We start from the raw sequence: 27,787 nt of genomic DNA, 5'->3' as shown, positions 1-27,787 counted from the left end.
GTTATGGGTGCTGGGAGAAGGCAGGAGCCTCCTGGGTCAGAGACAAAGGACTGTACCCACAGAGCAGCAGGCAACATGCACTTCATGACTGTGCCGGTTCCCCTTGCCCCTTAAGTCCCGTGAAAGACATGGGGAGAGGCCCAAGTAGATGATGGCCATGCAGGGGGGTTAGTTTCACCGCTGAGGAAACCAAGGCCTAGGAAGCTCTGACTTTTTTTTTAACTTTTTATTTACTTATTTGACAGGTAGAGTTACAGACAGACAGTGAGAGGGAGAGACAGAGAGAAAGGTTTTCCTTCTGTTGGTTCACTCCCCAATTGGTCGCCATGGCCGGAGCTACACCGATCCAAAGCCAGGAACCAGGTGCTTCTTCCTGGTCTCCCACGTGGGTGCAGGCGCCCAAGCACTTGGGCCATTCTCCACTGCCTTCCTGGGCCACAGCAGAGAGCTGGACTGGAAGAGGAGCAACCAGGACTAAAACCTGGGGCCCATATGGGATTCCAGCGCTGCAGGCGGAGGATTAGCCAAGTGAGCCATGGCACTGGCCCAAAAGCTCTGACTTTTAAAAAGTTTTATTTATTTATTTGAAAGGAAGAACGAGAGAGAGAGAGAGAGAGAGAGAGAGAGAGAGAGAGAGATATTCCCTACACTAGTTCATTCCCCAAATGCCTGCAACATTTGGGGCTGGGCCAGGCTGAAGCTAGGAGCCAGGAATTCCATCTGGATCTCCCATATGAGTGACAGGAACCCAAGTACTTGAGTCATCGTCTGCTGCCTCCCAGGCACATTAGCAGGAAGCTGGATTAGAAGATGAGGTGGGATTCAGACCTAGGCACTCTGAGCTGGGATGCTGGCATCCCAGGCAGTGCCTTAAGCCACCCCTCCCCAATTTTTTTTTAAAAGAACTTACTTTTTTACTTATTTGAGAAACAGAGAAATGGGGAGTAGGAAAAGAAAGAGACAGTGAATGAACGAGTGTGTGTGTGTGTGTGTGTGTGTGTGTGAGAGAGAGAGAGAGAGAGAGAGAGAGAGAGAGAGAGAAACTCCCTTCTACTGGTTCATTACCAAAATTCCCACGATAGTCAGGGCAGGTGTATGCTGGGGCTAAGGTTAGGAGCCAGAACTACAATCCAGGTGTCCTGTGTGGATGGCAGCACCACTTACTTGAGCATCCCTGGGAAGCTGGAGTTAGGGGCTAGAGCTGGAAACCGAACCCAGGACTCCAGTATGAGACACATTCATCTTAACCACTTGGCTAGACACCCACTCTTTCGACTTTTTAAAAAAGCCTACAAGCCATGGAAAGCTAAGACTCTGTGACCAAAAAATATCCTATACGGAGGACCTCTGTGAGACCTCAGAGGAAAGAAAGGGTCATCAAAGAAGGAGACACTCTTCTCTGAAGGGAGGCGAGAACATCCTCTTTGCTTATGGCTGTGTCCAAATACCGATGGAGTCTATGGTCACAAAAGGCTTCCATAGCCTTGGCATCCCATGGCAAGAGCCTCGGATGATCACTGACATCATAAATAAAAATGTTAATTGTTAAAGGAACAGCAGTAGTCACCGTGCACTTGCTCCCCATGTAGGACTTCTGTCCCTAATGAGTTGTACTATGAGAATCGACTGTAAATTTTGTTCCCAAGCTGTACTCTATATATTGTGTGTATGCATGGGTGCAAATTGTTGAAGTCTATGCTTAGCATGGAGTTGGACCTCTGTATATAAAATCATACTAAAAATGAACCATAATGAAGAAGGAGATGGGAGAGAGAAGGAGGTGGGATGAGAGCTGGGGGAGGGGTATGGGGGGAAAGAACCACTATATTTTTAAGGTTGTATCTATAAAAAATGCATTCATTAAATAAAAAAAGAGGAACAATTTAAAAAATAAATAAAAGCCTACGAGCAAACCTGCTCTTACTGTACCAGAGACATTCCTCCTGCTTTACTGGGCAGGGGACAAACTTGCCTGTGCTCCAGAGGAGTCAGGTCTGTCCAGCCCAAGGCTGTCCACTGTGCAGTCTCCTGCAGCACGCTGTGCAGGACACGAGCTGCCCTTGCAATCACGCAGGCTGTGAAGGCCAGGGCAGAACTGACTCCCGGTGCTGTGAGGGAGCCACAGCGCAGCCCTGGATCACCTTTTCCACATCTTCCTGACGTAGATAGGTTAAAATCTGTCATCATTATGAGAAATTTATTAACTTCCCCACTTTTGCTTTATGCGCTTTTAAGGCTACTTAAAAAGTTGCCATACAGGTTTAGAATGGTTACATATTCCCAGTATGGTGTATTCCTCTTTATTCCTAGTATCACTTTTGTCTTAAAATATCTGTTTTGTTTTCACATATAATTGCTATTATAATTGTCAATTACAAACAACAACAATCTTTAAAAATATCCATCTTGTCTAACGTGAACTTTCTTTACGTTACTGTTTGCCTGGTCTCTATTTTCCTATTCTTTGATTTCCTACCTTTTCATATGTCTAAATTTTAGGAGTACGCAGTATAAACAGCACACACATTGGGAGCAGCACATGGATTTTTTTTTATCAGAGCAGGTAATCTCAATCCTTTAATAGGAAGCCTAAGAGAAATTAAGGTTACAGTGCTTAATACACAGTATTAAACTTGACCCACTTAGACTTGCTTTTAACCTTCTCACTTTGTGCTTCCTGTCTCATGGTTCAGTTTTTCTTCTTATTCTCCCGGGTTGTACTTGTGACAGGGTCTCTACATATTCCCACGTTAGAGTGACTACAAGAACACTTCCAAAGGATTGCACGGAAGCAAACAGGCTGCAGTGCTCATCAAGAAGAAGGAAACAATGTGCTGCTAATAAACTCCAGTCAGTGGCCGAATGACTGGCGGTCATCTACTCTACCAAAAGGAGACTTTGTTTCCAACAATTAAACCCTCCTGTCTACTGCTGTTCTCTAGGAAAAGAAAAAGAAACGAGAAATGATGTTTTAAAGATTTATCTATTTTATTTGAAAGGCAGAGTTAGAGAGAGAGAGAGCGTGAACGAGAAAGTCTTCCAACCACTGGTTCACTCCCTAAATGGCCACAACAGTTGGAGCTGGGCCAGACTCAAACCAGGAGCCAGGAGTTTCCTCTGGGTCTCCCATGTGGGTGCCAGGGCCTAAGCCTTTGGGTCATCTTCCACCGATTTCCCAGGTCCATTAGCAGGGAACTGGATTGGAAGTGGAGCAGCCGGGACTTGAACCGGTGCCCATATGGGATGCGGCACTGCAGATGGCGGCTTTGTAGTCAGCTGGGCAACAACCATTTACAGGGCTCCCACTTTGTGTGAACTCCAAGCCAGAGTCCAGCCCGGGACTTCTGTGCAAGTGCACAGTTGAGCTGATTTCCACGCGTGCTAGGGACCAGGAGCAGATTAAAAAGGACGGCCGTGGAGACACACTGGGACCAGGGTGAGGGTGCAGGAAGGGGGGAGGTGACCTTGGGAAAGATCACGAGTCCCAGAGATTGAGAGCTAGGGACACAGCTGGAGATGGAGGGCAGGACAGCGCGGGGCAAGGAGCCAGGCTGAGCAGTGGAAGAGCAGGGTGAGGGGAGGCCGGAGCCGGTCTCAAGGGGTTTGGAGACTGCCACTTGGAAAAAGAGTATCGCTATCTTTTTCTCTTATTTCAATTTACCATTTTGTAGGAAACAATTTCAAGTAAGGTGAACAGATCACCTCCATCTCCCTAGAGCTTTGACAAGACCTCACATTGTGGAAATCCCTCAGCCCTGAGCAAGCTGGGACAACTGGTCACCCTAAGTGCATGGCAGGCACACATATAGGTCCTCATTTACATCTTCGAGAAACGTCACTGTTCCCAGAAGCCAGGTCTGATTCTGTCCCAAAGCATCCTGCCCCGGAAGGCCATCATTGAAGCACTTTCCTTCAGGACTACAGGGACAGCCTTACTTGGCATTCGGGGAACAGGGCAAGGGCCTTTAGCTGGTGTGGCTGCAACACCCTGACTGCTCACGCCTGGCGTGGTCCCTGCAGTGACTCTGCCGAGGCTGCAGGGAAAGTCTCCTCGTCACTCCAGGCTGCCACACTCTCTGATCTGGGCACTTGGGCTGGAATCCTCACTGTTGCCAGGAGCCACAGCACCCTCCCGTCCCAGCCTGGGAAAATCCCCTCTGCGGCCCTGCAGCTGCATCCAGACACGCAATCTCCTCTTCTCCCCGCTCCCGCCAAGGCACCTGGCAAGGTTTCAGCTCGCGTTCTGACGGCTGCAGACGCCGGGATGTTGTTGGGCTGCTTTGAAGACTTTCCATGATTCCAGAAATACGGATCCTAAACCCTGTGCACCTGCTGGAAAAATGAGATGTGGGTGGGGGGAGGGGAACTAAAAGGGGGAAACAGGGAGAGATGTAACTCAGTGAAACATCCCACTGCACGCAGAAGCAGAGAGACTGGGAAGCCACTGCTTACTCCCGGGAGACAGAAATGGTGGCTTGGCTCAGAGCGAGGGCAGTGGAGAGGCAGCAAGGGGACGCCTGTAAAATGTAACTTGGACTCAGTACATGCTCAGGGAGAGGGCAGAGGAGGGGGCACGCCCTTTAGGTGGAGACTCTGGTGTAGATAAGGTCTGTCCGGATGGGAGACCAGACGTGAGATGCACAGGGAACACTTTATTCTGTGTTGCCAGGGCCGCTGAGCAGGGCGTTCCCCCTGGGGACTGTTGGTCACGTGATGCAGCAGGTGTGCCTCTCTGTCTCAGAGGCTCTTAGGGGCCCTGGTGACACCGGTCTCAGGGAACGTGGTGCCTGACAACACCATCCACGATCCTGCAGGTACAAGCTGTCCTTTTCTCAAGACTGCAGAAACGCCCTGACGCCTCCGAAGAGGATTCAGGAAATAAGCAAGATTTTCATTTCAGTTTATATTTTAAAAAAATATGCCTGCTAGGTTTTCTACAGCTACACCCATGGGACAGATTCCTTTATTAACTTCTCCCTTCCAAACTGTTGCAAGAAAGTAGTTGATTCTTCCCTGGGTCCTGAGCCATGGAAATGCTTGTTTTCTGGAAAGAAGGCAAAAGGGAAAAAATTTATTTATTAAGGAATTCCCCCAGCCACACAAACACACACACGCACACACACAGACACACACCAAACAACAAGCTCCAAGAAACAAACAGAAACCCCAAGTCCTCCTTTAAATCGAGCCCTGGGCTGAGTGAGCGAGAGGCTGAGGTCTCCGATTCTTTCTGCTCACTGCTTTGAAAACAGCCGTGAAGGGGGCAGGCAGGTGGCCACAGGGAGACAGGGAAGCAGGGGCTGGAGTCCGCCGAGAGCCTGGGGAGCACTGGGGATGTGGGAGTGGGGCAGAGGCCTCAGCAGCCTGGGAAAGGGGACTCAGGGTTGCAGGAACTTGGAACTGCACGATGGATGTCAGCATGCCGTTAACTACTACCATATGCTGAGTCCAAATTGCCAACGCATGCTGGCCTTTTAAGTTTTTTTTTTTTTAAGCAAAGACTTATTGTGTAGTCAGAATATTCCAGAACTGGGAGAGCAAAGGGTTCACCCCTCCACTCTGCCTCCTTTGCGAGAATTTCCTCTACAGGCCCCCTGGGAGGAGGAGGTTTCCTTACTGGTTTGTGAACACAAAAGGTCAGGGGTAGGGTGTAGCCTACGGTCAGTAAGAGGTTTTGTGGGGTGAAGTTCAAGGCCTGGGGACCTATGTCATCTTTTCCATCTTCCGGCCAAGAAATGAGCAGCCCAGACTTGACTGCAAAGCAGAGGCTGTGTGGTGAGCATCATGCTCCCTGACGGGCTCAGCCTCACCCTGGCTCCTGCAGCCATTCCCCCAACTATGAGCCCCTGCTCTGTCCTCCCTGGCCTAGGCCATCTGCCCCACAAGAAAGGGGTGCACCGCACTCCCAGAACCCATCCACACCACTCTGGAGCCCTCCTCTGCTGGTCATCCCACCCACCCACACTCGCCGCTGCCTCTGATCCAGAACGGAGCAAGGCTGGGCTCGTCTCTAACAGATAGAGCTGTGGTGTGAAGACACAGCTGCTTCTACACACGCCATACGGCATATGTACAGAAAGGTATGGAGTGAAATGAGAAGCTGGCCTCCTTCCTTCCCGGCCCCAGCCTCCACGCCCCCTCTTGTATAGTGGTGGCATATTTTACATACTGTTCCGTACGTGGCTGTTTTTTCAGTTAATAATACATCTTGGAGATACATTCGTCTCAGAGCTGCCTTTCCCTTTTAATGACTGCCCAACAGTCCACTCATACTTGTGATGGTGAGTTTTGTGTGTCAATTGGACGGGGCCACAGGTTGCCTGGATATTTGGTCCAGTATTATCCCGATACTTCTGTGAAAGTGCTTTTTACCTTTAAATTGGTAAACATTGAATAAGCAGGTTGCGCTCCATCATGTGGGTGGCCTCGTCCCATCACTGACGGCCTGCCTAGAACAAAAAGCTTCTGCGAGCAGCAGGGAATCCGGCCAGCAGACACTCACAGGCGCACTGCAGCGTGGTCTCCCTCGTGCACCGCCAGCCCGACGGCCTTTGGACCCCAGCTGTGACACTGCCCTGCATCCCCAGCCTCCTGGCTCCCATCAAATATTGGGGTCACCAAGCCTCCCCAGTCTGAGACAATTCCTTCAACTACATACTGCATATAATCTTCCTGTATAAGTCCTTGTGTTTGTACTCTGTATGTATACACGTGTGTGTATATGTCATATATATATATATATTCTCTCCATATACTTGTGTGACTGAATACACACACACACACACATACCTGAAGGTTCTGCCTCTCTGGAGAACCCTGGCTACTACAATACCATATTCTACTTGTCCAGGCCCCCATCAACGGACACTTGGGCTTTTCATTTTTCTGCTGTTACAAACAATGCTGCAATGAACATCCTTGCATCTATGTCATTAAGCACACGTGAAGCCAGTGTTCTAATGGCTATGATATTTGCTCCAGGAGAAAGCAATTTAGGAAACCCTCTCTGCAAGCAAAGGCGGGGCTAGCTTGGGTTATCTTATTTTAACCTTATTTTGAATGCCATTCTTCTTGGGAAAGTGGAAATTACAATGATAATGAAGTATCCTTATATACCCACTAGACTTGCTAAAATAATAAATATTGGACATATTAAATGTTGGTAAAGGCATGGAGCAACTTGAACTCGTATGCTCTAAGATGGCATAACTGCTTTGTGAAACAGTTTGGCAATTTGTTTTTTTAAGAATTATTTTAGGGCCGGCGCCGCTGCTCAGTAGGCTAATCCTCCGCCTTGTGGCACCGGCACACCAGGTTCTAGTCCCGGTCGGGGTGCCGGATTCTGTCCCGGTTGCCCCTCTTCCAGGCCAGCTCTCTGCTGTGGCCAGGGAGTGCAGTGGAGGATGGTCCAAGTGCTTGGGCCCTGCACCCGCATGGGAGACCAGAATAAGCACCTGGCTCCTGCCATCGGATCAGTGTGGTGCGCCGGCCACAGCGCGCCGGCTGCGGAGGCCATTGGAGGGTGAACCAACGGCAAAGGAACACCTTTGTCTCTCTCTCTCACTGTCCACTCCACCTGTCAAAAAAAAAAAAAAGATTTATTTTATTTACTTGAAAGTCAGAGTTACAGAGAGAGGTCTTCCATTCGGTGGTTCACTCCCCAAATGGCTGCAATGACCAGGGCTGGGCCAGTCTGAAGCCAGAAGATGGGAGCTTCTTCCAGGTTTCCCATGTGGGTGCAGGGGTCCAAAGACTTCGTTCATCTTCTGCTGCTTTCCCAGGCTCATTAGCAGGGAGCTGGATAGGAAGTGGAGCAGCTGGGACTAGAACTGGTACCATATAGGATGCCAGCACTGTAGGCAGCAGCTTTACCAGCTATGCCACAGTGCCAGCCCCAGCAGTTTCTTGGAAAGATAAAAGTACACCTAGAAATGACTCAGCCGTTCCATTCTTAGGTATTTCCTAAAAAGGAATGAAAACATGTGTCCACACAAAGACACACAGATGCTCACAGCAGCTTTATTTGTCATCCACACAAACTGGAACCTACAAATGTCCATCAACCAGTAAATAGATTAAACAAAGCTGGGACAATTACAGTTCATGTCTTTCTGTTACTGGCTTAAATCAATGTAAACAAAGCTAGGGAGGTTTTTAGAAGCACACTGAGGGATTTTGTGTCCCACATCTGGCCTTTGGCTTGAGCTGGGGTGATCCACACATTGTCCTGTCCACTTTTTCCACCCCAGAGGAGACACAGGATCTGGGCTGAGGCCCAAGCCCGTGCTGACGCCCTGGCAGCTCAGCAGCCCAGCCAGTGTGCAGTGGGGGCCACACAGTTCCACCAGCAGACCCTACTTGCAACCATCAAGGAGGTCACGAGGATGTGGGGTGCCAAGACCACATGGCTACTTGTCTAGTAGCTGGAATCAAAAAGTGCAGTATCAAGCCCACAAATTACAACAACGTCAGGGAAGTGACACAGCCTAAGGAAGAATCCAGGCTTGTTCCAAGGATGGCTTGTAGAGCCTTAAAGAGATGTACTAACATAGACCCTCACACCCCTCAGGGAGGTATTACTTGGTACCCATTTCATCAGTCAGTGAGCCCCGCACATTTGGAGGGAAATCCAGAAACTGACTGTGGGACCCCAAATTTCCATAAACCAGATGCTAGCTGTAGCATTCAGGGTGCTTAACAATAGAGACAAGGCTGAAGAAGAACAGGGTCCCAAAGTGGGAAACAGCAATCCAAACAACAGGCTCACAGGATAGCAGTGATTGTAATCGGTGCCCTGCACCCCTACAGCTGACCCAGAGGTGTTCCACTACAGGTGAACACGCAGGAGAGAGTGTCTCAGTACAGGAAGCTGGGACACGGGCACAAGGAATGTCCCACCTGAAAAGCCCATGTGGCCCCTGCCACCAGTGTAAATAAGGTGGGCACTAGAAATGGGACTGCCTTCTGCTCCATAGGGAGGGGTGGACTCTCAACTCACTTGTGTTCTTGTCCGAGGACTGGTGGGCTCCAGGAACTCAGGACCAGTGCTCAAATGACCATCACATGGGGCCGACACTGTGGCGCAGTGAGTTAATCCTCCATCTGCGGCACTTGCATCCCATATGGGAGCCAGTTCTAGCTCCCGTTGCTCCATTTCTGATCCATCTCTCTGCTATGGCCTGGGAAATCAGTAGAAGATGGCCCAAGTCCTTGGGCCTCTGCACCTGCATGAAAGACCCAGAAGAAGCTCCTAGCTCCTGGCTTTGGACTGGCATAGCTCCAGCTGTTGTGGCTATTTGGGGGAGTAAAGCAGCAGATGGAAGACCTTTCTCTCCGTCTCTCCCTCTCACTGTCTGTAACTCTACCTCTCAAATAAATAAATAAATAAATAAAATCTTTTAAAAAAATAACCACTACACCCCTGAAGCCTGGGTGACCCTGGACACCACAGACAGTAATAGTGCTTTCTAATTGATATGGGAGCCACATACTCTGTTCTGAATTCCCATGCCAGGATGCCTATCCTCAGAGATTTATGTCGTTATGGGAGTTAATGGCAAGTGCCACTCCCAATGATTTGCTTTGCCAGATAGAAGATGATGTCCTGGCCTCCACCAGTCTCTGGAGATGCCAGGATGGTCAACTCCTTTACCGGCAGGGGTCTGCTATCCTCCTGGGCACTTCTCTGGGGTTAATCTCTAAATCTCCATCTTTCTTTACGATGCTAATGAATACTGAGACAAGACCCAGCTTGGATGATCTTATTGAATCCACAACAGAGTAAATACTCAGGTCTGGGATCAGGGCATATCTGGATAGGGTAAATACTGCTACATGGGGACCAGCACTGTGGTGTAGTGGGTAAAGCACCAGCCTGCAGTGCTGGCATCCCAAATGGGCGCTAGTTTGGGTCCTGGCTGCTCCACTTCCTATGCTCAAATGACCATCACATGGGGCCGACACTGTGGCGCAGTGGGTTAACCCTCCATCTGCGGCACTTGCATCCCATATGGGAGCCAGTTCTAGCTCCCGTTGCTCCACTTCTGATCCAGCTCTCTGCTATGGCCTGGGAAAGCAGTGGAAGATGGCCCAAGTCTTTGGGCTTCTGCACCCATGTGGGAGACCTGGAGGAAGCTCCTGGCTCTTGGCTTTGGATCAGCCCAGCTCCAGCCATTGTGGCCATTTCGGGAGCGAACCAATGGATGGAAGACCTCTCTCTCTGCCTCTGCTTCTCTGTAACTCTGCCTTTCACATAACTAAATAAATCTTAAAAAAAAATACTGCTACATCACAGTCCTCCCAAAAGAGAAGGCAAGGTTTCCTCATTAATGCCAATAACCCTTAAAACCAGAAGCCAAGTGGGGACTGTGGGGACTCCAGTGATTGACTGATACATTTCTCAGGTATAGAATCCTGTTTATGTCACTCCCCTTGCAATACCTTCATTCTGCCAGTTTTAAAGTCAAATGGGAAATACTGAATGGCTCAGGGCTATATGTGAAGCTGTCATTCTACTTCATCCTACTGTGCCAAGTCCCTATACTATCCTAACCCAGATTCCTGAAGGCACAGCTTGCTCCAAAGTCCTGAGTATGAAAAAATGCCTTCTTTTGAATATACTTACACCCCAAATCCCAGTATCTGTTCACCTCTGGATGGACCGATCCATTCTCAAAAGCAGCACAAGCCCTTTCAAAGGTCAGGGTCTGTTTAGAATGGCCCCTGCACTAGAGATCCCTATTTAGACTATGCCCCTTGCTGAAAGGCAAGGACTAGCCCTGAGAGTGCTCATCAAAAAACTGGGCCAGCTTTCATGACCAGTGGCCTACTTTTCTAAACAACTGGACAGGATGGCCTGGATGCTGCGGGCAGCTGTCCCTACCACACTTTTTGTAGAGGAAGCCACCAGATTAACATTAGGCCCATCTCTAGAAGTTCAAATTCCACACCAAGTGGAAGGGACTCTGGAGATTAAACGACACCAGTGGCTCGCAGGAGGGTGTCTTACTCAACACCAGGCTCTCCTTGTAGACTTAGCAGAGAGCCCTCTCAAAGTCTGCCACGCCCTTAACCCAGCTACTCTTCTGCCAGGTGAAGACACTGAAAAGCTGGATCACTCTTGTGTAGAGACCTCAGGGCAGGTCTGCTGCAGTGGGCCTGATCTACAAGATGAACCTCTGGAAAACCCGGATGTTGAAAAGTTCATTGATGACCGCAGTTTCACGAAGGAAAGGATTAGAAAGGCAAGTTATTCCACTGTAGATCTTTCCCAGGTTGTGGGGGCCCAGGCATTACCACCCAATGCCTCGGCTTAACTTATCATCTTGACTACAGCTTTACAACTGGGAAAAGGCCATAGTGTCAATACTTACGTAGACTCTAAATATGCTTTGGGCTACAAGCGGAAGAAAGAGACCTACTGCTGTGGGAAACTCCCCCAGTAAACATGACCAAGAGTTTTGGCTCTCCTGCAGACAGTTGTGGAGCCTCTGAAAGTGGCCGTTGTTAACTGCAAAAGGGGAAAAACCATATCATTGGAGGAAACGCACTGGCAAACAGGGCAGTAAAGAAGGGAGCCACGCAGGAGGTTCTGGAAACGGCTTCAATAACCTAGCTTCTGGAGACAGCTGGAGGTCCCTCCCACACCATGCCACAGCTAGAATGGCCCAGCAACAAGCTTACACTGAAGATTGCATTGAGTGGTGGACTTTAGATCATACTCTCATGGTCCCAATGACCTCCCAATTAAACATTATCAGGGAAATGCATAATTCCACCCACCTGAGAAGAGAGGCCCTAATTCAGAGAGTCCTATTTATCTTTGGAAGAAAAGGATGCTAGCATTGTTAACAGGAAGTGACCTGATCCTGTCCCCTCTGTCTACAAAATAACCCTGGTGGCCACACCAAGCCACTCACTCCTGCACAAGAGAGGAATCTTTCCTACAGAGAATTTGCGGATGGAGTTCACCAGCCTGCCCCCAGCAAGCAGTCACAAATAGTTATCAGTATTCATTGATTCTTTCATAGGACAGATGGAAGCCTTTGCAATCCAAGCAGAAAAGGCACAAGAAGTAGCTGAAGTCCTACTACAAGAAATGTCCCCATGATCTGGACTCCCAAGGCCCCTCCAAAGTTATCCATCACTCTTGGACTCTCCTACCATAGTCCTAGGCTAGGTTGGAAGAGCCAAACATCATCTTAAAATAACTCTGTCCAAGCTATGCCAAGAGACCTCAGAATCCTGGTTCAAGCTATTGTCCATTGTCTTCCTTAGGATAAGGATGGAAACCCAGGCTACTTTACAGCTTGGCCCTTTTGAGATGTTTTATGAGAGGCCCATCCTGACCTAGAGATCCTCTTTTTTTAAGGATTTATTTATTTATTTGAAAGTCAGAGTTACACAGAGGAAGGAGAGGCAGAGAGAGAGAGAGAGAGAGAGAGAGAGAGAGAGAGGTCTTCCATCTGCCGGTTCACTCCCCAAATGGCCACAATGGCCAGAGCTGTGCGGATCCAAAGCCAGGAGCCAGGAGCTTCTTCTGGATCTCCTACGTGGGTGCAGGGGCCCAAGGACTTGGGCCATCTTCTACTGCCTTCCCAGGCCATAGCTGAGAGCTGGATTGGAAGTGGAGCATCCGAGACTAGAATTGGTGCCCATATGGGACGCCAGTGCTTCAGGCCAGGGCATTAACCTGCTGCGCCAGGGCACTGGCCCCTTAATATCCTCTTTTATTTAGATGAGATCAAATAAAGCACATTATTAATTTAAGACAGGTGCAGAAGGCTCTGATAGGCTATGGCAACAAGGTTTCCCCTGGAGACGATTCAAAAAATCATGAACAACCAATCAACACAGGAGATTTAGTTTTGTTATAAACTTGGATAGAAGGGCCCCCTCTGACCACCTGAAACCTAAATGGAAAGGACCCTCGAAGGTGCTACTTAGCACTCCTGCTGCAGTTAAATTACAGGGAGTTTCTAAATGGGTAAATCCATCAAGAATTAAACCTCTGTGCCTTGGATCTTCACAGGCACACCTAAAGGATAGTTCCGCCTACTCTTTTGAAACAACTGAGAACCCAAAATTTATCTTTAAAAGATCAGTAAAACTTTTGCTTTTGCAATAGAGAGAGAGAGAGAGAGAGAGAGAGAGAGAGAGAGAGAGAAAGAGAGAGAGAGAGATTAAGGCTGTTGCACTTCCCAGGTGATAAGCTTTTTTTCCAACTACTTCTCTCTTGGGAAACTGATGTTGGTGGAAACCCCCCTGGTAAACTTTCCCGCTACCATGACATAACGAGCTGTTTTTCTAGATACCATGAAGTTACTCCTGTTTGCTGGGACAGGCGCTGTGCCTTAGCGGATAAAGCCACTGCACCTGCATCCCCTATGGGTGCCAGTTGAAGTCCTGGCTGCTCCACTTCCAATCCAGCTCCCTGCTAATGTGTCTGGGAAAGCAGCCAAGGACGACCCAAGTGCTTGGGGCCCCGCACCCACATGGGAGATCAGGAAGAAGCTCCTGGCTCCTGGCTTCAGATCTGCCCAGCCCCAGTGTGGCAGCCATTTAGGGAGTGAACCAGCGGGTGGAAGATTCTTTTTCTCTCTCTGTAACTCTTTCAAATAAATAAAATAAAAAATAAAGAAAACACTCTGCTGCCTTCAACAACTTAGCCGAGATGGCTGGCCAGGACCTAGAGCAGCTAGGAGATTCTTCAGATTCCCTAGTTAAAGTGGTCACGGACAACTGTTAGCCCTAGGTTGTGTACTAGCTGAACAAGGCAGAGCATGTGCAGAGAGGAATAAAACCTGCTGGCGCTTGCAGTAACTGCAGAAGGCTCATGGAAAAATATATCAAAAGAATTTACAATCAAGCCAAGTAGTTTCATACTTTTGGTAAGGGAAGTCCCTCGTTTTCATCATCTGGAAAGCAATCAAAAGTGTTCTCCCTTCCCTAGCATGGTTTTTCTCGTGTTCGTTTTTGGTCCATGTATACTCTACCTCATTGTCAAATTAAGCTCTTCTGTTATTCAACAGATTTATGCAAAAGTGATGGTCATGCAGGGATGGCACCATTACTAAAGACTGGTGGCAAACTCTAATTCCTCTAATGGAACTTCTAGACCAGTGAGCAAGGGATTTTCATTCCTGGGCTAGGCAGGGATGATGCCCTGATCCAGCATGAAGAAGTTACAGAACATGGGTAGTCTTCCCTTGATCTCCCACAGCTTGAGGGGTGAAAATCTATGCATAAGGAAAAGACAGTGCAGGCAGGGAGGTAGCTAGCAAGGAAGCTCTGAGGTGCTGGAACCTCCCTGTAGCCTCATCTATCTGTATTGCACCCCACCCCTGCACTGCCCAACTCCCCTCCCGTGCAGTGTAAAACCACATTGCCCTGGTTTCATCCCTTAGAACCTGCAACAGCTAAAAATTTCCAACATGGCTGTTGGCTGCCTCCCCATTGCTGCTCAAGAGTGGTCACAGCTATCAGAGTCTGCAGCTCTAACAGCTCGGGTCTGTGTCTCATCCCCAAGAAATGTGGCAGATTCTTCTTTTTGCTGGATTCTTTAGAAACAGTGCAGCTCCTGTGTTCCAGCTCTCTGGCTTGTGTTGCAGCTCTGTGTGCTGCAGCTCGGTGTGTCTCTGCTGGGTTCATGGAGGAGTGTTGCGATCTTCTGGGTTTCAGCTTCTCTTCTGTGCCTGGCTCTTTGTCTTGTGACCACAAAGAATGAGGTCCACAGACTAGGAAGAATGGGCAAAGCAAACAAAGTTTATTGAAAGAAGCACACAAAGCTCCTGACAGCCAAGAAAGTTCCCCAAAAGGTTGCCATCCAGGACTGCCTGGCTTGGGATTTTTATGTGTTTCTAGAGGAGGAAGTTTACCTGATTGGTTGAGGTATATGCTAATGAGGCATGCTTAGTGAACTTGGTTTGGCCAGGAACCAATCAGCCGTGGCCTAACATGGAGCTCATGTTACACAGGGAAGTTAGGGGTGTGTTCAGACAGGTTCATGATAGGCTGGGCCTGGTGAAAAGCAGAAACTAATCAGCAACAGTCAGGTGAGAGTCTTGCAGCTGCAGGACAGTGGACAGCCATCAAGCTGCAAATGCTCTTGGTCACTCAGCCGGGGGTGCCCAGGCCCTCTGGGGTCCCCCCGTATCACCATGATGACTTTAGCTCACTGTAATGCCATTATAGAAATTTACCATGCTTGACACTCCTGATGCCATCATGAGCTTGATGCCATGGCACGTCCTTGCTTTCCAAAAAAAGGGTAAGGAGATGTCCAGCCCCAAACTCTGCTCTTTTCGGATATTCAATTAATCCCCGCCCCAGACACCACCCCCTTAGGCCTCCAGGTCTAATCAAGAGATAGCCCCAAACCTTGTGAGTGCAGCTTTCTCTCCTGAACACGCCTACGCTCCTTCCTGAGTGTGCACCCTGGTTTGCATGTAAGGAAGTCCTGCTTCTCTGCTGTCCTTTATCTACCTCTCATCCTTGAGTTCTTTCCTGGACCCAGCCACCCTACAACAGACCCACACTGTGGAGGATGAGGTAAGGACTACAGGGCCCAGCAAGATGGCAGCTGAGAGGCAGCCTGAGCACGTACCAACCAGCCGGGTCCAGAAAGGTCCCAGCAGCCACACCAGGTATGGGCCGGGTGCTGGGATGAGCCACAGAAGCCTCTTTCGGAAGCAGCCAGGCCCTCTTCTTGTCAGCACAAGTCAGAGGCCAGAAGCAAATGGTAGGGCCGGCGCTGCGGCTCACCAGGCTAATCCTCCACCTCCGGCGCTGGCACCCCAGGTTCTAGGCCCAGCTGGGGCACTGGATTCTGTCCCGGTTGCTCCTCTTCCAGTCCAGCTCTCTGCTGTGGCCAGGGAAGGCAGTGGAGGATGGCCCAAGTGCTTGGGCCCTGCACGTGCATGGGAGACCAGGAGGAAGCACCTGGCTCCTGGCTGCGGACCGGCGCAGCATGCTGGCCATAGTGGCCATTTGGGGGGTGAACCAACGGAAGGAGGACCTTTCTTCTGTCTCTCTCTCTCTCACTGTCTAACTCTGCCTGTCAAAAAAAAAAAGAAGAAGAAGAAGAAGCAAATGGTATCAGAGAGAGAGAGAGAGAGAGAGAGAGAGAGCTTCCCCCTGAGAGAGAGAGAGAGAGCGAGCTTCCCCCTGCAGGGTAGGGCTAATTCTGTTGTCCAATACTAGTGTAGCCAAGAGTGCAGGACTTAGGCAAAGTGGAGGGGGGGCATGGGAGCAGATGTGTGTTGCTCCAGTGGGAGCGGCACCTCCCCTGCCCCTTTGCTTATCCTAACTTTTGCTGGAAAAGCCCTAGAAAACTGCTTCTTCGGGAAACACTTTATTTAGGGAGCTCTACCTTCCCACTGTGTTCTTGTGACAAGTAAATAAAGCTTTCCTCTGAGCACTGAGCCTGGCTGTTTGGTGACATCCCAAGGGAGCTGACCCCTGGCATTCGCTACCGTTAGCCGGCCCAGGCCTGATTTACAACTGCAAAGCAGAGAGGGCCTGGCCTTGTTCAAAGTCTTGTGCCCCTCCTAGTTCAGCAAGCCCTGAACCCCAAGTCCAGGAGCAGAGACCCAGGCACACTTGGCTGTCTTCTGTGTAGTTCTCACTGACATCCATTGTTCTTGGAGCATGGGACCCCCCCCCATCCCCACCCGCCACTCCTGGCCCCTCACACCTGCAGGAGGGGCAGGTCATGCATTTCTTAGTCATCAGAGGACAACAGCCTCTGTTTCATGAAATACACAAAGAAGTTAACAAGCCCACTCATCGCCTGTTCACCCAGGAGGGACAAACATTCATGGAGCCTGCATGATTTATTATTTTTAAAAAAGTATAGTCCAACCATCTGACAAGTTCTTGTTTGTAGGGTGATGAGAGAGATGCTCAAAAGCTGGAGTTTTGAAAACACAAAGGCCGAGAACTCTGGGTCCTTGTTTGACTTCCCATGACCCTCTTCATCCAGGATCCCCGACACTCCCTTACCACGCAGACTTGCTGGAGCTCACAGCATTCCTTGGTTTGCACTTGGCCATTTGTCTTGTTTTTGGATATTCAGCAATAGCTATTAAACTGAATGGTGAGGGTGGTGGAACAGTTCGTTCAGAAGATCCTATCATTAAAAGTAACACAGGATAAACTAAACATCCAGAGACTCCCAGGATCAAGTCCTTCTGACATGGGAATTCTGGGGTCGGTACCAGATTGGGTTCTTGTTCCATGCCAACGATAAATGAAGCACATGGACGAGGAGGGTGGGTAAAGCGAGAGGTGGTTTTACTGACCAAAGAAAGCAAGAGGCTCTGGGCACAGCGAGAAGGAAGCTGAGTTCCTGCCGCTGAGCTCCTGCTAACCGGGAGGGGACTGCCAGGGGAGTTGCCCTCACAACCTGCTTATCTTTCTGAAAAGTGGGGGCCAGCACCCTATCTGTCTGCCTAGCTGGAACCCCTCTCTGCCACCTCTCTCACTTGTGAGCCATTTTTAAAAAAAACCACCAAAGGCAAAAGAGTTCAGGAAGTTCTTTTTCGCCTTGTCCAGAACGTGGCAAGGAGTAGGGGCAAGCCCCTTCTGCCCAGTTGGGGAAGCTGGACATTCATTGCCATTGTCACGAGAGACCGGACTAGGGAAGCTGGGGCCACATGTCACATTTTTCAGAAATAATCGTAACTGCAGATCAGGGGTGGTCCCTACCCACTATGTCTAACAGAACAGTGTATCGGCTGCGGTTCAACCTGAGAAACAGAGCCAGCAGGAGGTGGAGTGATGGCAAAGGGCGGGTTGACCACTGTGAGGGCGGGTTGCTGTGTCTGAAGTCCGCAGGTGGGTGGAGCTCTGGGACACAAGTGGACGCTGCAGTCCACAGCAGAGCTTCTTGGTCACAGAAAGCTTCCACCTCCACGCCTTTCCAGTGATTTCGATCCTGATACCAGGTTCTCTGATTTTCTTGCAATGGAAGTTAACACAAGACCAGCGCAAAAGGCAGACAAGGTTTATTTGGGGGCGGGGGGGGCAGAATATGTGTGAACAAAAGGGAAGACGCATGGTGGGAAGAGGTTCCACCAACTGGGAACCTCTTGGGAAGGCATGATTGTGTCTCCGGCTCATCCTCTGGGCACAGGGCACTAAGGTTTGCACCTGGCCAGTGTTCTGTACACTCGTGGTTGCTTATTTATTTATTTATTTTTGCACCTGCCACACTCAAAATGACAGTGTTGCTGGCCACCGCCTCCCCAGGAAGGTCAAGTATCAGACACAACAGGCTGTTCCAGGCATTCATTCTGGATGCAGGGGTGGGGGGAGTCCCTAACAGAGACCTAGGCCTTTCGTGGTTAGGGTCTGGATGCGCCTTGCTCCTGATGGGTTTGGAGCTGCATGTGAACACATGTCAGGTCAGGAGGGGCTTCACTCAGTGAGTCCTGTTTCTGGCCTGTATCATTGCCTCCTGAGAGATTCTGCCCTAAGGAGAGGGAGCTGAAGGTTTTGTCTTCCATATCTACTTCCTGTTGGGAAGAGACAGTTGAGCCCTGAATCCTAGAGGCATAAAAATCTCTTGCTGTCTGTTCCAATGGCCTGTTGGGACTTGGCTCTTGTGATGGAGGGACGAGTTGGAAGCCACAGGCCAGCGCTGGCCTGACTTGGATCTGTTGGACCCTAGAAGACACAAATGTTACTAAAATATTGAAAGGACAGGGGCAGGATAGCAACCAGGGGTCCTAGGAGAGGTAAAATCCAAGTGAAGCTGAGATGATCTCTTTAACAGTTTCCCGAACAGAGGAGGCCACTTCTTTTTGATGTCCAAATTCGTGAAGCCATCCAGCCTGTGTGTAGACTTCTTTTGTGTTATCTTGACTTTCCCCATGGTATTTATCCAGGTGCAAAAAACATGTTAGTCACTGCGCAGAGTTCACACTTCAAAAAACAGATAGCCCAGGGCTAGGCGGTTTTCTAAAACTGTTAGCCCAGAGTTGACCGGTACTTCCAACTGTTTGTGAGCCTGACTAGCATCAGATGTAGAATCTCCAAAGATTTGGGTAAATTTCAGGTGGTCCCTTCTTGCTAAGGGAAGCAGCCCGAAGACCGCTAACCCTGTTGCCAGCCCATTTGCAGCCAGAGCTAGGCCAATGCCCTCTTAGTCTTTCTGCTTGAAGCTTGCAGTGTTGCAGTAGATGGGCTTTGAATGGAGAGTCCCCAGGTCCCGTCATTTTCCTACAGTAAATTCTGTATGTTGACAATTGTCAAGGCATCAATGGGCAGTTGCTAAGAGTGGGGAAGGTTGAGGGCTGAGGCTTTTTGTAATCTGGGAACTTGTTATGAGGGCCCCACAAACACCGTTCCAGGCAGTATGCACTCTTGTGTGGAAGAGGAGGAGTTTAGAGCCTGGCTTAAGCGAGTTCTCCAATGCGCTGAACTGGCCTCCTGGCTATGGTGACAAGAGGGTGACAATGGACACCCACACAGACAAGGCCTCCTCCCAGCTCTCCTGGCAAGTTTAGGTGCTCTGTCCATAATTTCCCCAAACTGCTCTGGTTTGTTTATTCCTGACCACATCTTACATTGGTTCATCCAAGGCTTCAGATCTGGTTATTCTTCTTTGGGGGCACCGAGGAGTCTGGTTACTGGGATATTGGGCTGAGGCATCTAGCTAGAGAGGATGTGCAGTTTTATTGGTACCTGCATCACTGCCACATGGGACACAAGGGGCAGAAGCAGATGTGTGACTGAGGTGCAGGACCCCTAGGAGAGAGGTCTTTTTGTAAGAGGAAGTAAGGGCCGGTGCCATGGCTCAACAGGCTAATCCTCTGCCTAGCAGCGCCAGCACACCGGGTTCTAGTCCCAGTCGGGACGCCGGATTCTGTCCCAGTTGCCCCTCTTCCAGGCCAGCTCTCTGCTGTGGCCCGGGAGTGCAGTGGAGGATGGCCCAAGTACTTGGGCCCTGCACCCCATGGGAGACCAGTAGAAGCACCCGGCTCCTGCCTTCGGAACAACGCGGTGTGCCAGCCGCAGCGCGCCAGCCGCAGCGGCCTTTGGAGGGTGAACCAACAGCAAAAGGAAGACCTTTCTCTCTGTCTCTCTCTCTCACTGTCCACTCTGCCTATCAAAAAGTAAAAAAAAAAAAAAAAAAAAAAGAGGAAGTGAGGCCTAATCATGAGAAGGAAGTATGATGAGTGCCAAGTTCAACAGCAGTGAGAAAATTGGGGTCAAGGGCTTCTGGGGCCCCAGTGAACACTGCTAAGTCTGTGGGTGAGGCTCCAGGAGCCAGGAAATAAAATGGCTGTGAGGTCTTGGTTGAGGATGGCTACCACATACCCTGCAGTCAGGCCGTTTCCCTCGGCGATCATGCCAGAAGGATCGGCAAGGGAGTTACTGTCCCTGGGGGTTCCCACGGCAGGGGCCAGAGGGTTTAACAGGTGTGCCAGAGTTAGGACCACCTGGACCCAGCAAGGGCAGAAGAGACGCCTCCCAGGTGTTTAGAAGCCGGTTTAGAAAGGCAGCAGCAGGAGGCCAGAGGGACGACCAGGAAGAAAACCAGGAGGCCTGCCTGTCCACAAGCCTTTTGTTCAAGAGCTTTCTCAGCTTCTCCGCTGGTTGGCCTGAGCAGGTGGGGTCTCCGGGGACCCGGGGGCTTTAGAAGATCTTGTGTTAGTTGCGGGGAGGTGGACCCGGCTGGGGACCCCTTTGAGTTTAATTGCAGTGGAGGTGACTCAGATCACCTCAGAAGGGTCCTTTGCATTTAAAAAAAAAAAAGATTTATTTGAGAGATACAATACGGATAAACAGGGAGAGACAGAGAGAGAAATAGATATTCTGTCTGCTCTTTCCCCAGTTGTCTGCAAATGCCAGGGTGGGGCCAGACCAAAGCCATGAGCTTTGAACTGCATCCCCATCTCCCACATGGGTGGCAGAGGCCCAAGTACTTGAGACATCACTTGCTGCTTTCCCAGGCTCATCAGCGGGGAGCTGGATCACAAGTGGAGCAGGTGCAGATGGGATGCCATGACCACTGGTGGTGACTTAACCTGCTGTGCCACACTGCCAGTCTGGTCCTTTTCATTTTTAAAATAACTGATCTTCGGGGGACCCCTCTTTCCAGGTTTTAAGCAGAACCTGGTCCCTGATGGAAATCGGGTATGGGAAAATGTCTCTTTATTCAGTGCTGGCAAAACGTGGCTTCTGTATTCCAGAATGGCTCCCGGACCCGTCTCAGGTTGATCATGTGGCTTAAGATCTGGTTCAATTCCACATCTGTGCAGAGGTCAGGAGTAAGGAAGGGTCTGCACAGATCAGTTCAAAGGGGCTGAGCTCCAGGCTTCCCCCGGGACAGTGCAGGTCCTGAAGAGTGCTATGGGGAGCATTTTGGTCTGTGGTTCCTGGGTTTCTCGGCAGAACTTCGCTCTGGTTTTCTTAAGGGTGTGACTCATTTTTTCAACCTTTTCAGAGGACTGGGCGTGGAACTTACTGTGTATTCCTGGTGAGGTGGAGAGGTCTGGAAGCATTTGCTACAGAGGAAGTCCTGTTACCACTCTGCAGGGATTTGGGAATTCCAAAATGAGGGGATATGTCCTTGAAGAGGGGGTTACAAACTTCTGTTGCCTTCTCCATCTGGCCGTACTGCCTGTCTTGTCTTCCCTGCTGGGAATCAGCCCCTTGGGCTGGTCCCACCGGAGTCACCAGGCTTCCAATACCCACCCCCGGTTCTTTGACTCCCCTGCAATGGAAATTGACAGGAAGCTAATGTGCACCAATGACAAGATTTGTTGGGGGCTAATGCTCAAACACAGGGTGACCGCATGGTGGGAGGAGGTTCCACGGTAGCTTCCTAACAGGAACTGAACAGGGATTCTAGTGGGTTGGAGAGGCATGGCTGCCCCCTTGCTGTCTCTGGCTCAGGCCCTCAGCACATGACACTGGTTTGCTCCCAGCTCAGTGCTCTGCCCAAGCTTTGTTGCTGTTTTTGCACACAACTTGCTCAAAATGGCAGTGGGGTTCACGTCTGCAACTCCGGGGAGGTCATTTATCAGTCCTACTGGGCTGTTCTGGGCACGTGTGCAGGTTGGGGAGATCCCTACCAGGAGAGTGAGGGGCTTTTGTGGTTAGGGTCTGGACGCTCCTTGCTCCGGATAGGTTTGGAGCTGACGGTGGACACAGTGAGCTGGTGTGGAGAGGGGAGCTTGGTGTAGTGAGTCCTATTTCCATGCTGTCTCAATTGGATCAGGCCACCCAGATTACCTTGAACAAACTGTCTTACTTAAAGTCAACCAACGATGAACTTTAATCATGTCTAGAAATTAGTTTCACAGCAATGCCTAGAGCCTGATTAAATAATGGAGACTAGGACTCCATCAAGTTGACTCACAGAAAAGCCATCACAATGGATTGTGCCTGTGGGCCTCAGCCTAAGCCATAAGTCTGGTGGATCTGTAGTTGAGGCAGCAGCTGGGGACCCCAAGGGACCAGTCCCGTGTCCCGTGTCCCGTGTCCATGGGCAGGACAGGATCCTGGCCCATGTTACCAGCATCATCTGGCTGCATACTACATGGGACTTTGCACCACAGACTTCCAGGTGGACCAGAGCACCAGAGCTGGGTCCTTAGATTGTGCTAGTCAAACTCTCCCGGTGCCGAGAAATCTGTGGCCCAGCTCAGCAAAACAGCCCTGACCAGCTAGGAAAAAGATCAAGGTCTCCTGTCAGCTGGAATGAGGACAGGACTCAGCAGAGTGAGAGGATGAGGAAGGAGGGAGACCACAAACCCCACACCTGGCAGTCACCCAGGGGCTTTCCCAGGTCAACCTCTCACTGCACAGATGGGGAAACTGAGGCAGCAGCAGGGAAAGGGCTGAGTTGAGGGTGGAACTGGAAACAAACCCAGGCCCACAGCTTCTGGGACAGCAGTCTGTCCCCCACCCTCCTGGGGAGCTGGTGACCTGGTGACACTAAAAACCGCCCTTTGCTCCCAGGCATTTGGAGTTTGGGTCCTTTCCCCACAGAAGAATCAACTCATTACTACAGATAATTAGTTTATGAAGCAGAGGATGTGGGATCGTGTCAGGAGAGCAATTCCAGACTCGGTCTCTGCCCTGAAAAAATGCAGCCACCTCTGTCCTCTGTCCACAGGGGACATCCCGGCCTCAGCCGCACACCTCGTTCCTTTCTTGCATTTCACGAAGGGCAGTAAGGGACCTAGATACAGATTCTGCTCGTGGCCGCCCCACAAGCTCCTGGCAAAATACCCTGCTCTTCTGTTTCCCAGTGCAACAGTTCGCTCTGTTTTCTTTCCACTCATTTCCAATTGATTCTAGGAAGGCAGCCCCGTACTTAGACAACACAAAACAGGGGCCTGGAGTTGCTCTGACTATGGAAAGCAGATGGGCTGGGGGTGAGTTCAACTGAAGTGCAATTTAGCTATGCAGATGCCTCCCTTAGAGAAGTGGTCAAGGACAGGTTCCAGGTTTCCATGTGAGAAATACTTTGGGCCTCGGGAGAAACGTGAGCCCCAGCCCAGCCGCAAGGTCGCGTAAACAGTGGTGCTGACCACGACTCCGGCTGCCCAGAGTGCGTCAGTTCTGCCTGTGGCTCTGAAGTCCCCCTCATTATCAAACCCTTCTAGGGAGGAGGAATGGACACTGGTGGCAGAGGCAGGGTGCCGCCCTGGAGCACGTAAGGTCATTTCCAAACGGCGAATGCTGGTATAGATGCCAAGAGCAGAGTCAGGTCTGTGGAGTTCTAAGGCAGGTGCTCTCCTGAACTTAAATGGTCCGTATTTCTGCGATTCAGGGCTGATGAACCTATTTCTGGATTACCCAGCTATTGGCAAATAGTTATCAAGCTGGGCTTCGTGCTCTGTGGTTTGTTTGATGTGTTATAAGGCATATGCCTGCACTCCTCTGGGAGTTTGGTCTCTCCAGGGTAGGAAGACAAACTCACACACAGATACCAAACTAAAGTGCTCGGGTGTGCTTGTGCCCAGGCTGCACGTGGGATGCTATGTGAACAATACCCTCTGGAGTTGTGCACTGAGCTGGCCCTGGACACTGCCATGGAGGCTAGTGGGCTGGGCTGAGAGGGGGTGGCTGCTCTGTGCCCACCTCCCTCCTAGCCCCGTCTCATGCTGGCAGTTGCTGGCCTAGTCTTCTAGCTGATGACAGAGGGAAGGAGACCCGGTGACAGGAACAGGGAGTAGAGGAAGGATAGGGATAGGACAGGAAGAGGGATAAAGGAAGGGCCCGTGTGCCAGGGGAGGCCACTGACAAGTCCATGCTCCATGCTCATGCAGAGTCCTGTGGGCTTTCTGTAGCATCCCAACACCACGGCCTGTACAGCCTTCAGTCCCCTCTAAGGAGCAAAGGGGGGGTGTTGGCTTTCCCAAGTACTTGCCCTGCTGCCTCTCCAGAGAGATACCCTGAGAAATAAATGAATATTTTAAGTTGCAAACAGCAATAGATAGGAACTTATATGCACAGCAGCCCCAACCAAGAAAGCATATCCCAGTCGCCAAGAGGTGGCTACATGCAGGTGAGTGTGGCCGATGCAACCAGCTGGGGCAGCCTGAGTCCTGTGTACCATGGAAACAACCAGCCCAAGATCATCACCAAGACGAAGCCCCACCTAAAGAGAAGGGCTGGGAATGGGATACAGACAGACACGAGGAACCAAAGGAATGGAAGAGAAACAGAGCCAGCTGAAGGCATGAGGTCAAATTTTTTAACACTCAGTGAAAACAGAGAAGAGAGGGCTCAAAGACATACTAGCATTGTAGTGCTCATTTGTAACATTTAAAAACTGAAAACAAATGAATCAACAACAGACTCCTATCCCATATCCACAGATTGAGCTATTATGCAACCAAAAAAGGAAAGAGTAATGTCTCTATTTGCTATGTTGAATTGCTCTCCAGAATACATTATTATATTATTAACTAAAAAAAAAAAAAAGCAAGCTGGGTAAAACTTGAATATACAGGTATTTATCTAAGAAATGAGTGTATGAATATAAGAACCTATGTGCTTAGATTAAAAATCTTTTTAATTTGAAAAATATCCATGATAGAGTCAGCATTATGACATAGTAGGTTAAGTTGTCATTTGAAAAGTCAGCATCCCACACTGGGGTGCTGGTTCAAATCCCAGCTGCTCTGCTTCTGATCTACTTTTGCCAGATTCTGTCCCGGTTTCTCCTTTTCCAGTCCATCTTTCTGCTGTGGCCTGAGAAGGCAGTGGAGGATGGCCCAGGTCCTTGGGCCCTGCACCCACATGGGAGACCAGGGGGAAGCACCTGGCTCTTGGCTTCAGATTGGCACGGTTCTGGCTGTGGTGGCCATTTTCGGGGTGAACCAACAGAAGGAAGACCTTTCTGTCTCTCTCTCTCTCTCTCTCTCTCTCTAACTCTGCCTGTCAAAAAAAAGAAAGAAAGAAAAGAAAAGAAAAGAAAAGAAAAAAGAAAAGAAACATGCCAATGCTTTAGTTATAAAAATGAATACATATGAAATGAAATAAGCAGAAGTTGAAAACGTCAAGGAAATACAGCTGTGCATCCAACTGGTGATACAACCACGTGGAGTGGATTGATTTCAAGTTACCTTGAAACAGTCATTTGACTTTGTGGGGAGAGACTAAAGACTGCCCCTCAGGTTTTGCCATCCAAAGGCTGTCTCTCATGCTGTTGCAGCAGCAATAGAATTGCTCCAATATGTCCACAATATTTCCTGGATGTATGGTGTTATGGGTTCAGTTGTGTTCTAACGAACACATCCCTTATCAGAGCGCCTGGTTCGTGTCCTGGCTGCTCTCTGCACATTGGATCCAGCTTTTTGTGAGTGTTCATGGAAGGCAGCGGTTGATGGCCTAACCACTAGGATTTCTGCCACCCGTGATTCAGATGGAGTTCCTGGCTCCTTGCTTTGGCCTGGCCCAATCCTGGCTGTGGCAGGCCTTTGGAGAGTGAACCAGCGGATGGAAGATCTCTCTCTGTATTTCTCTCTGTCACTCTACCTTTCAAATAAATAAGTAAATATTTTTTTAAAAGGAAAAAACTTGTGTCCTAGGCCCTGGTACCACAGAACACGACCTTATTTGGAAATAGGATCATTGCAGACGTGATGATCTAGATTAAGATGAGGCTAATATGGGAAAGCAGAAGAAGACAGCCCAAGTCCTTGGGCCCTGCACCTGTGTGGGAGACCCAGAAGAAGCTCCTGGCTCTTGGCCTTGGATTGTCACAGCTCCATCAGTTGTGGCCACCTGGGGAGTAAACCTGTGGATGGAAGACCTCTCTCTCTCTCTGCCTCTGTCCCTCTGTAACTCTGCCTTTCAATATAATAAATCTTTTTATTTTTTGCAAAAAAAAAAAAATAGATGATATTAATAGGATGGACCCTGATCCAGAATACCTGGTGTCCTTATAAATCGGTGAAATTTGGACACAGAGACCATGTGAAAATGAGGGCAGAGATGTTTCTATGCGTCAAGGGACGCCAATGATTGCCAGCAACAGCCAGCAGGTGGGCAAGAGAGCAGCAGAGATTCTCCCTCACCACCTTCAGAAGAAGCCAACCCTTGATCCTGGCCTCCTGGCCTCAGGACTGCAAGACCATCAATTTGTTGTTGATTTAATGATTTATTTATTTGTAAGGCAAAGTGACAGAGAGTGAGAGAGCAAGAGAGAGACACAGAGAGCACTCCCATCCCCCAGTTCTCTCCCAAATGTCCACAATGGCCTTAGCTGGGTCAGCCAGGAAGCCAAGAGCATGGAACTCTTTCTGGGTCTCTCACACACGTGTCAGGGCCCAAGCACTTCAGCCATCTTCCTCCTTTCCCAGTGCATTAACCAGGAGCTGGACCGGAAGTGGAACAGCTGAGCCTCGAATCGGTTCTCATATGGGATGCGGGAGTCGCAGGAGGCAGCTTGAACTGTTGTGCCACAATGCTGGGCCAGAGACCACACATATGTGGTTTAAGCCACCTGGTTTGTGCTGTTTGGCTTTGCAGCCCTAGCAAAGCAACCAACACAGCTTCTCTGTGTAATCTTTTGCTACTTTGCAGTGAATCGGGTCCCAGGGGATCTAGATGCCCCCAGAACTGCTCACTCAAACCCACCGACAAGATAGGTGTCGGTAGTCCATGGTGAGACCTCACTCTAGGAAGTGTGTTTGCTGCTTTCGGGATTTTGCTGCTGCTCGCGCCTCAGCTCTGCTGCTCCTTCCGATCTGGCTTCTGTCTAAGTGCAGCGGCTAGTTGAAGCCCTGATTCATATTTTAAAGGCTATGGATTGTATCTACTGCTACATTTGCTGATGTTTGAGCTGTTTTGTTCATTCTTGTTGCTGTTTTTGTCTAATATCGAGGACAAGAAAAAGAGAAATGCTGAGCCTATGCCTCCACGTTCATACCCGAAGTCCTTAAGGTTCAGGCTAAATTCCACAATCCCAAGTAGTGATTTCAGCCTCGTGCATGGAAAGTGTTTTCCCATGGTGATAATTACATGGTACTTTTCATCTTCAAGGTAGTTCGCCAACACTTACCAATTAATTCTTCCAATACCCTGGAGCAATTATAAATAGAAACCACACACTTAATTTGACTAGAGGAGCTAATTACCAATATCAGCAGGCAAGAAATCCCTTGAGGGACTGGAGATAAATAATTAAATTGTGATAAAAATATTTTGAGGCCTGATTATTTTCTGCTTTTATCACAGTTGAGAAATTAGAGCTTCATTAGGAAGCAAATTTTACTTTCATTTTACAGGTGAAGAAACAGATTCAGACAGGCCAACACTG

This window comes from Lepus europaeus, chromosome 13 (genome assembly GCF_033115175.1).
Source record: "Lepus europaeus isolate LE1 chromosome 13, mLepTim1.pri, whole genome shotgun sequence".
NCBI lineage: Eukaryota > Metazoa > Chordata > Mammalia > Lagomorpha > Leporidae > Lepus > Lepus europaeus.
The sequence above is the reverse complement of the archived record's forward strand: the minus strand, read 5'-3'. Positions refer to the sequence as shown.